The sequence below is a fragment of the Clinocottus analis genome, unplaced genomic scaffold, assembly GCF_023055335.1.
Source record: "Clinocottus analis isolate CAN_PGR_092001 unplaced genomic scaffold, fCliAna1.0.p SCAF_317, whole genome shotgun sequence".
In the NCBI taxonomy this organism is placed as follows: Eukaryota; Metazoa; Chordata; class Actinopteri; order Perciformes; family Cottidae; genus Clinocottus; species Clinocottus analis.
Window position 1 is genome coordinate 8,918 of NW_027176062.1, and position 7,862 is coordinate 16,779.

A 7,862-nucleotide genomic window follows, 5' to 3' on the forward strand; every position below is an offset into this window, starting at 1 on the left:
GATCAAGTGCATGAATAAATTACAGGCATAATTAAAGGAAATGTCAAATGGCTGCTGTATGGAGCATTATTAACGATGCCCTGGCCATGTTAAAGGAACCTGGGTCTGAAATGCGGATGATGAATGCAGGTTTAATGGGGCTCCTAGTAGACTGAGGGACTGCAGGATCCTCAATATTACAGTTAGCCTTCAATGAGCCTCAGTACACATATTGACCTGACTTTGATGTACACAAGGAAACCATAACTGTGGTCATAAAGAAGAGGGATTTAGTGTTTGTGACTAATAGAAAGAGAGAAGTAATGAAGGACAGTTGAGACAGTGTGATTGAGAGAGGGAGGAAGCGAGTCGGAGGAGAGCAGTTTCTTTCCAGTCTTGTCATGGGAGATACATCCTTTCACCATGAACCAAAGCTGTCAGCGGATGCTTATCAAACACAGTGAAACGTCAGCTTTTGCAACTCAGTAGCAACCCAATTTCTTTCAGTTGGCGAATGCAGTTTTGAGTTTTTGTCAAGTCCAGCGAAATCAATTTTCTTTGCAGAGCACAGAATCACAAATTTTTCTCTTCGCAATCTGTACAATAATTCAGCACCCTTTAGTTATCGCAAGAAACTTCAATCAGATAAGAGTGGGAAAAAAGCTTGAACAAGAAGTCAAAAAGAGGAAGGTAATAACAATAGACCTTCTTCCAGGATGTGTAATATCTGAAGTAAAAACCCTAACTGGGCACTATACAGTATTCAGAAGAAATGACAATTTTAGGCAAGTGAGATAAAAGTAGATCCTGAAGCCAAGTAAATAATTCAGAAAATAATTATTTAATAAGAATGTCTGACAGAATGTTTGGAATACTGTGGATCAATGCTGCATAATGACACAATCTCAGTTGAAGCAACATACTCCTGTTGCAAAATAAAATAGTGCAGGTAGTGGCATTAACAGGCTTTTTCCAAAGCAGACATTTTGGCTTGTCACAGCATGAAAAGCACAGGTGTTCTGAATAACATTATGGCTCTGTTCCTTTCAATAGCAGCATCCTGAAACTGAAGCAGCTAAATTGAATTCATTCTAATTGTTTTGCATCTGTGTGTTCCTGCTGTGACGCGTCAAAATGTCAGTGGAAAGGGCCAATTAGAAACGGAGAAATGTCAACAGCATTAATATCATCCATTTGTATTTGTGTGTTCAAACTGCAGGTCCCTGCTCCAGTGAATTTTCGTGAAACGACCAGGTTTTGTTTTCTCCTTTTTTGTGTGTGCAGTGAGTGGCACAGTGAAAAACAGATGCAGTTGTACCCACGACATTTCAGTCTCCTCCAATCACAAAACTAGTTGGAGTGATGTCACTCAAGCCCACGAGCAGGCCCTGCTTGCACCTAATGAAGAAGTTGCGCTCACACATTTTTGAGTAATTTTAACACCCCACTGTGCAGCTCGATGTATCCACTTACAGCTCATCATACTGGTTGCCTGCATGTGTGTTTCAGTCCCAATGGCTCTCTCTGACCCCAGATATTATAACTGGCAGCCACTGAGCTTCCACCAGCTGATTTCATTCGTTGGCTGTCCAGCATAAACAGCCTGGTGAGGAAGACGAGTGGTGAGAAAAGCGACCAAGACCCATGTTTTTTATGGGTTAGTTTTGGAAACGGTACTCACCCTCGTGTTCAGACATTCCTGCTTTACAGTAAATATGCTATAAGTGATGATGCATTTCCTCTATAAACTGTCTCATCTAGCACCTGGAGTTCCTCATAGACGGGTTCTCACCGGTCTTTTTTTTAAAAACTGAAACATGATCCTGTCTATATTGTAAGTTTAAAAACACGATACAATAAAATGTGAACTTTGTAATTTCAACCCAAACAAAGTAGTTAGCACTTTTTGTTAGCATTCAAAGATGTGTCCAATTGTGCCCACTATTTTGTATTTTAAATTGCATAACTGATTCCAAGAATTCAGGTTTTCAGAAAGACTGAGGGAAGACACAAACACAATCAAGTTTATCATCACTAGTGGTATCAGTAAATTCACATATTGTAATATTCAAAGACATTGTGCAATGTGGTTTCAGATCTGAAAAGGTTTCTCTTTCATTAAACTAAAGTGTCAGGGAAGAAACCATATTCTTAGGTATCACTTATTATGTGTTTAATACGCAAAACTCAGCTTGTCTGCATTGTTTAAATAATGTTCAGATAGTGATTCCTTGTCTGACTGAGCCCTGTCGATGATTAAACTCATTTAAACCATGGAAATGCTCCAGCTGTTAAACTTATGGGACTTTTACTTTAGGAGCCCTCAAGTTTTCACCTCTACTGCTGTGAGTTTGGTTTGGAGGATTACCTATTAGTGGTCAAATATTGCTTATTGCAGATTTAATATTCCACTTCAACACAATATCACTGTAAAACAGTTTTCGGTAATGTTCTAAGTTGCACTGCATGATTTGGACTTTAGAAGTAAAATATAGTGCTGTTGGCCTTGCCTATAGACTAGACTTTGACTGACTTTGTGGACTAATTGTATGTTGCATGTGGGCCAGATGGACCTAGGTAGATAGGTAATTACTTTATTGATCTCCGAAGGGAAATGCAGGGTTCTCACCAAATGCAATCTTTCGAAATTACCTTTTTGCATAATTGCGTTGTCTAAACCTCGGAGACAAGCAAACGAAAACACAAACTCCCCCGTGCTCCTCTAATAGCTGGAGAATCACGGCGGCTCACAGTTCCGCTGCAACACTGTGGTCTGACGCGAGGGGGCGCACTCCCCCGCCAGGTGCGCCTCTTCCTCCCTCCCTCCCTCCCTCCCTCCCTCCCTCGCTCCCTCCCGCACCTTCCCATCCCGTCGCTGCTGGTTCTGGCTGCTCCTCCGTCGCCTCCTCGCCGCCGTGCAGCCCACTTCTTCTTCGCAAGGGGAGCTGGCTTGATGTGCATAATAAATCATCTCCGCGAGATTCCCTTTCAAGCCCAATTTCCAGACCTGCGCGCGTTGGATTCGGGAGCGTAAACACAGGCGAGGGTCGAGCCTCTTCACCGGGGATGTTTCAAATGTGATTCAACACGGCGAACAACGTGGGTGTTGTGTGTGTGTGTGTGTGTGTGTGTGTGTGTGTGTGTGTGTGTGTGTGCGCGTGTGTGTGTGTGTGCGTGTATGTTTTGCTTTTTTTTTTTTTTTGGTGGGGAGTGGAGGAGAAGCGGCAGCGCAGCGGCATGAAACGCGTGTGTTTGTGCCTCCTGCGTTATCTCTGACTGACCAGTGGCTCAATTCTTCACCTGTATGAACGACCTTGCGATTGTGACCGATTTTTTCCTAAAAGGGTTTCCATGGAGGATCAATCTGTCGCTTGTTCCGCGAGGGCTGAATTTGGTTCCTGCTGGTCTCAAGATATTTCAAGATAAGAGGTAAGACACAAATATATATATATATATATATATATATATATATATATATATATATATATATATATATATATATATATATATATATATATATATATATATATATACTTGGCAATTGTGAACGTGCCCAAATACAGAAATTATTTACACAGTGATATGTATATGCTAAAATATTTATTGACCGTAACGGGCTCACGTGTCGGCCTGTCTTGCACACTGTCCCAAATTGGCCCATCAATTCCTTTGATAATAATAATTTAGGCTGGAGTAACGTGACGTGCCCTCCCAACTGCAGCCAATTCCTCCACGCTCGGCGTAGTCTGCTTTGCTGTTGGAGGGGCATGCGTTCACAGATACGGGCACGTTGATATATTGTTTTAAAGAAAGAGCTCTTTTCTAGCTCGGCCGTGCCTTTCTTTGTCAAAGTGCTGTGTAGACGCTGCCACATTACTCACAGTGGAGCCTCTTACTGCTCATGAGGTTCCTACCTGGTGTGTGGTGCAGCATGTCTTCACTTTGACTCACCCTGTGAAATGTGTTGCTGCGGGCCAACACTAACACGTCGGTGCGCATATGGTGCGAGTCTGCACAAAAAGACACCATACATGTGCAAGTGTTCCACATGTATTAAAGGGATGCGATGCATTCAGCAAGTCTTGAGAAGTGTGACAGCAGTGATTGGCAAAATGTCTACTGAGATACACTAAGTTTAAAAGGTGCACACATAGGTACGCACACACTAACACACACACACACACACACACACACACACACACACACACACACACACACACACACACACACACACACACACACACACACACACACCATGTCTTCGCTGCACATTCACCAGGTAATTGCATACTGGTATGCCACAATGTCAGCTAGAATATCTGTGATGAATGCAGCTAAGGCCTTCAAAGTGAGTACACTCCCACTCTGCCAGCTGGGCTATTTGTTCAACCAGCGTGTTACTTGGATGCAGGCGGAGTGAGATGGAGGTGGTAGATATCATGATTATACATTATTTAACCCAGTGGTGTCTTGGTACAGGAATGATCCCTCTGTGATTGAGAGCGATTCACCCTGTAAAGCTTTCTCACCTCCTCCTATCAGTGTCATCGTTATCGCCATTATCCATAAGTGCAAGCAGCGCGTGTGTGTATGCGTGTGTGTTGGCTATATGGGTGTAAACAATCTCATAGATTATGTACATGCAAATCACAGAGGGACCTGCTCTTGGTCATGTCAGTGACAGACCTCCATATTTTTGTGTTTGTAAATGATTTATTAGATCTGAATAAAAGAAAGGAACTTATTGCATCTGATGTTAAGCGGTGGCATCCCTGACGAAACCCCATTACAGATGCAAACCATAACATGCATAGTCGACAGTATAGTGTAATACCCACTGTACCTTCTTCCTCACACCAATCCTCAGTCCTGAGGTGCCAGCAGTTTGCACACTGTGGGCCTATCACTGAGGTTTGGCATGCAGGACTCGTCTTGAGAGGAAGCGTACCAATCCAATTTAGCAGACTTTGGGTGGAAGAAGAAAGGGCCGAGCAAACATGAAAGGTAGGGAGGAAAATTCTGGTTGAGACCCCACGTGTCTGATTTGACATCCAGGCAGCTGACAAACAATTAGACACTCAATAAGTAGCGCTCTGAACCAGGCTCGCCCCAGGATTAGACCACAAATGAGCCGCACATCACGGCTTAGGTCTTCTAAATGGGAAGCGAGTGTGTGTGTGTGTGTGCGTGTGTGTGTGGAGGCAGGGTGTTATACCCGTTGTTCCCGTGGTGAGAAAGTGACTTTGGTGTGTAGGTGTATGTAGGCTGTGTGACATTTAGCAGATTGGTGTTATTATCGGTCTCTGCCCTTAATATATCTTGAACACCTCTTGAAGAATTGTGTGTGAGTGAGTGCAGACCAGCTTATTCATGTGCACGCTTTCACACACAATTGTGCATCAATCTGCATCTACGCTGCACATGTTAATGTGTGCGTATCTGCTCACTCAACGGCCGTTTTATAACTGGTTCTCTGTTGTGGATATGTTTGACATTTCATAATTGCATCATTACTCGCTCGGTCTCCTGCAAGAAGTTGCTGTATCGCAATTTGCAGCACATGTTACAGGCAGACAGACTCTTGCCCTTGATTATGGACCTGGATGGAATGGCTTCCTCATCAGGCTGTCTTGATTCACCGCAGCATGTGGGGAGACACATGCTGCGGTGGGTGAATCTAATTGATTGGATGGCACCCAATTCCCAGGTCCAAGTCTCCTCAGGCAGCCAGAGTGAATCCGTCCAAGTGAAGGATGAGCTAAGGCGTTGGTCGCCTCCCTAATAGATTGGCATGGGCTTCTTCCCATATGCCTCTGGTATCGCCCTCAGACATCTCTGACTGCAAGTTGGCCGGAGACAGCACAACGTGACACTTGCTGGATCTTCACTGGTCAGAAATGTGAGAATGGACAGAAGTAATGAGACTCGTCTTGTACCAAACCCCACAGACGGTTTGACCAAATATATATATTTCCACGACTGAAATGTACACTTCCCCGATGGATGATTCCAAGACATAATGTTGAACGTGGGACAAAAATATTGGGGTTCAGCGAGTTTTGTGTTTTACAACAAAGTCCTTGTTCCAACAGGTCAAGCGGCCCTCTCTCGGCGAACACGAGTGCCATTTCAAAGCTTATTGGATGAAAGTCCCGTTTGCCCTTGGCTGCCAAAGATGACGTTGCCATGGAAACAGCTTCTACTGTTATCAATCATCGACTGTCTGGCAGGTAAACCACCTTTTTATATGAGTAATGATTCTTTCCCGTTTGGACATTTACAGTTGCGAAATGATAGCTGAAGAGGTGAAAATCATGTCAGTGTCAGAGATGATAGGATGGCCCAGGTTTAAAGGGGCACTCCTCAGTATTGACTTCCATTTTCAACACAGAAACAATACTCTCAATCTTCCTCTCCACTCTACCTGGGACTGTAACCCGAGAGTTTTCTTTCTTTGTATATGATCTTGTTCTTGATTTCAACTATTAAAACATTTTCTTTTTACATGTAATAGTCGTCCCTCGTTTATCACGGGGGATATGTTCCAAAAACAACCCGCGATGGACGAAATCCGCAAAGTAGTGTGCTTTATTTATTTTTTTACCATTATTATACATGTTTCAAGGCCGTAAAACCCCTAAACCCACACTTTTATACACTTTTCTCAGACAGGCATTAACATTTTCTCACATTTCTCTCTTATTTAAACACTCTCAAAGTTTCGCGGATTTAAAAAATAAGCCCGAACATGTTTAACAAATTTCATTGTAATGATCAATCTACGAGGTCCTCTGACCGCGCCTCTTTGTCCGGGAGCCGCTCCGCAGACTGTTTATCTGGACGTAATCTGTCCTGTCCAGGAGACTCTGCATGGAGGAGACTGATCGACAAGGTGTACAGTACAGTCCCTCAGCTGAATGAACACAATGCACGTTCATACTGTAGCTGTAAAAAAAAAAAAAAGCAACAAAAAAAAAATCTGTGAGTCCGCGAAAGGTGAACCGCGATATAGCAATTTACCAATGGATGACTGATCTTTCATCCTATGGAAATGCACTTGTTTTAAATGCATAGGAATGCAATATTATTTATCTGGTTCTCTCGGTAGAATCTGCACTTTGCGACAACTCAAGATAATATGAAACGTAAAATATTTCCTCACTTCCCATTTTCTGTAAGGCCTAACTTTCCATTGTGAGAGAGCCTCACAATTAGACCTGAATATCCTATTTCCCCCAGAAGAACAGGGAATTGTGGTGGCCAAAACGGCACTTTTTTTGTATTGTACCACTCCGGCTGTTACTTTTACTCTGACAGATTGCCTGGACAGTGGATCATACCATGGTCCAAGATGGAGGATGGAGCCAGGTGACTTGTTCATTCCAATGGACTCCATCGAAGAAGAAGCCACTCTGACATGTGACGCAAAGGGAACGTCACCTCCTCAGTACAGGTAAGAACAAAATTAAAGTGTCTTGGAGCACTAAAACTTCCAATTTATGTTTATTTTAACTACTAAACCAAGTGAAAATCAATAATCCTCACGTCTGTCTGACAACTGAATTACAAAAACACAATTTGCACCAAATTGTTGTATTTTAGTTGGTAGTAACCGTCTCCATGTATTGCTTTTCTTTGTTCAAACTCAGCAGGACTCCAGCACAGAATCAGGAGCACTTGCTTCTATTTCTCTCTATTTTTTTATGATCATCACTGAAAGCACTTAGTGCCTTAAGAGGACTGTGTTTAATGTAAAGTACTGTGATCAGTAAGCTTTTGGTGCGTGGGGACATAAGACCCTACTCGCATAACCGATGACGAGTTATCGTGTTAGATGTTCAATATCGTAGTATGGCATATGGTATATGTCTTTTCCTGTTTTT

General features: G+C 42.9%; 1 long non-coding RNA gene across 1 annotated transcript; it reads left to right on the forward strand.

The window, feature by feature from the left end:
• Window positions 1-2,906: 2,906 nt before the first annotated feature.
• On the forward strand, window positions 2,907-7,673 carry LOC137798814 (uncharacterized). Its single transcript, XR_011079394.1, has 4 exons — window positions 2,907-3,078; window positions 3,324-3,408; window positions 6,072-6,209; window positions 7,297-7,673. It is a non-coding gene; the product is annotated as an uncharacterized lncRNA (long non-coding RNA).
• The last annotated feature ends 189 nt before the right edge of the window (window positions 7,674-7,862 follow it).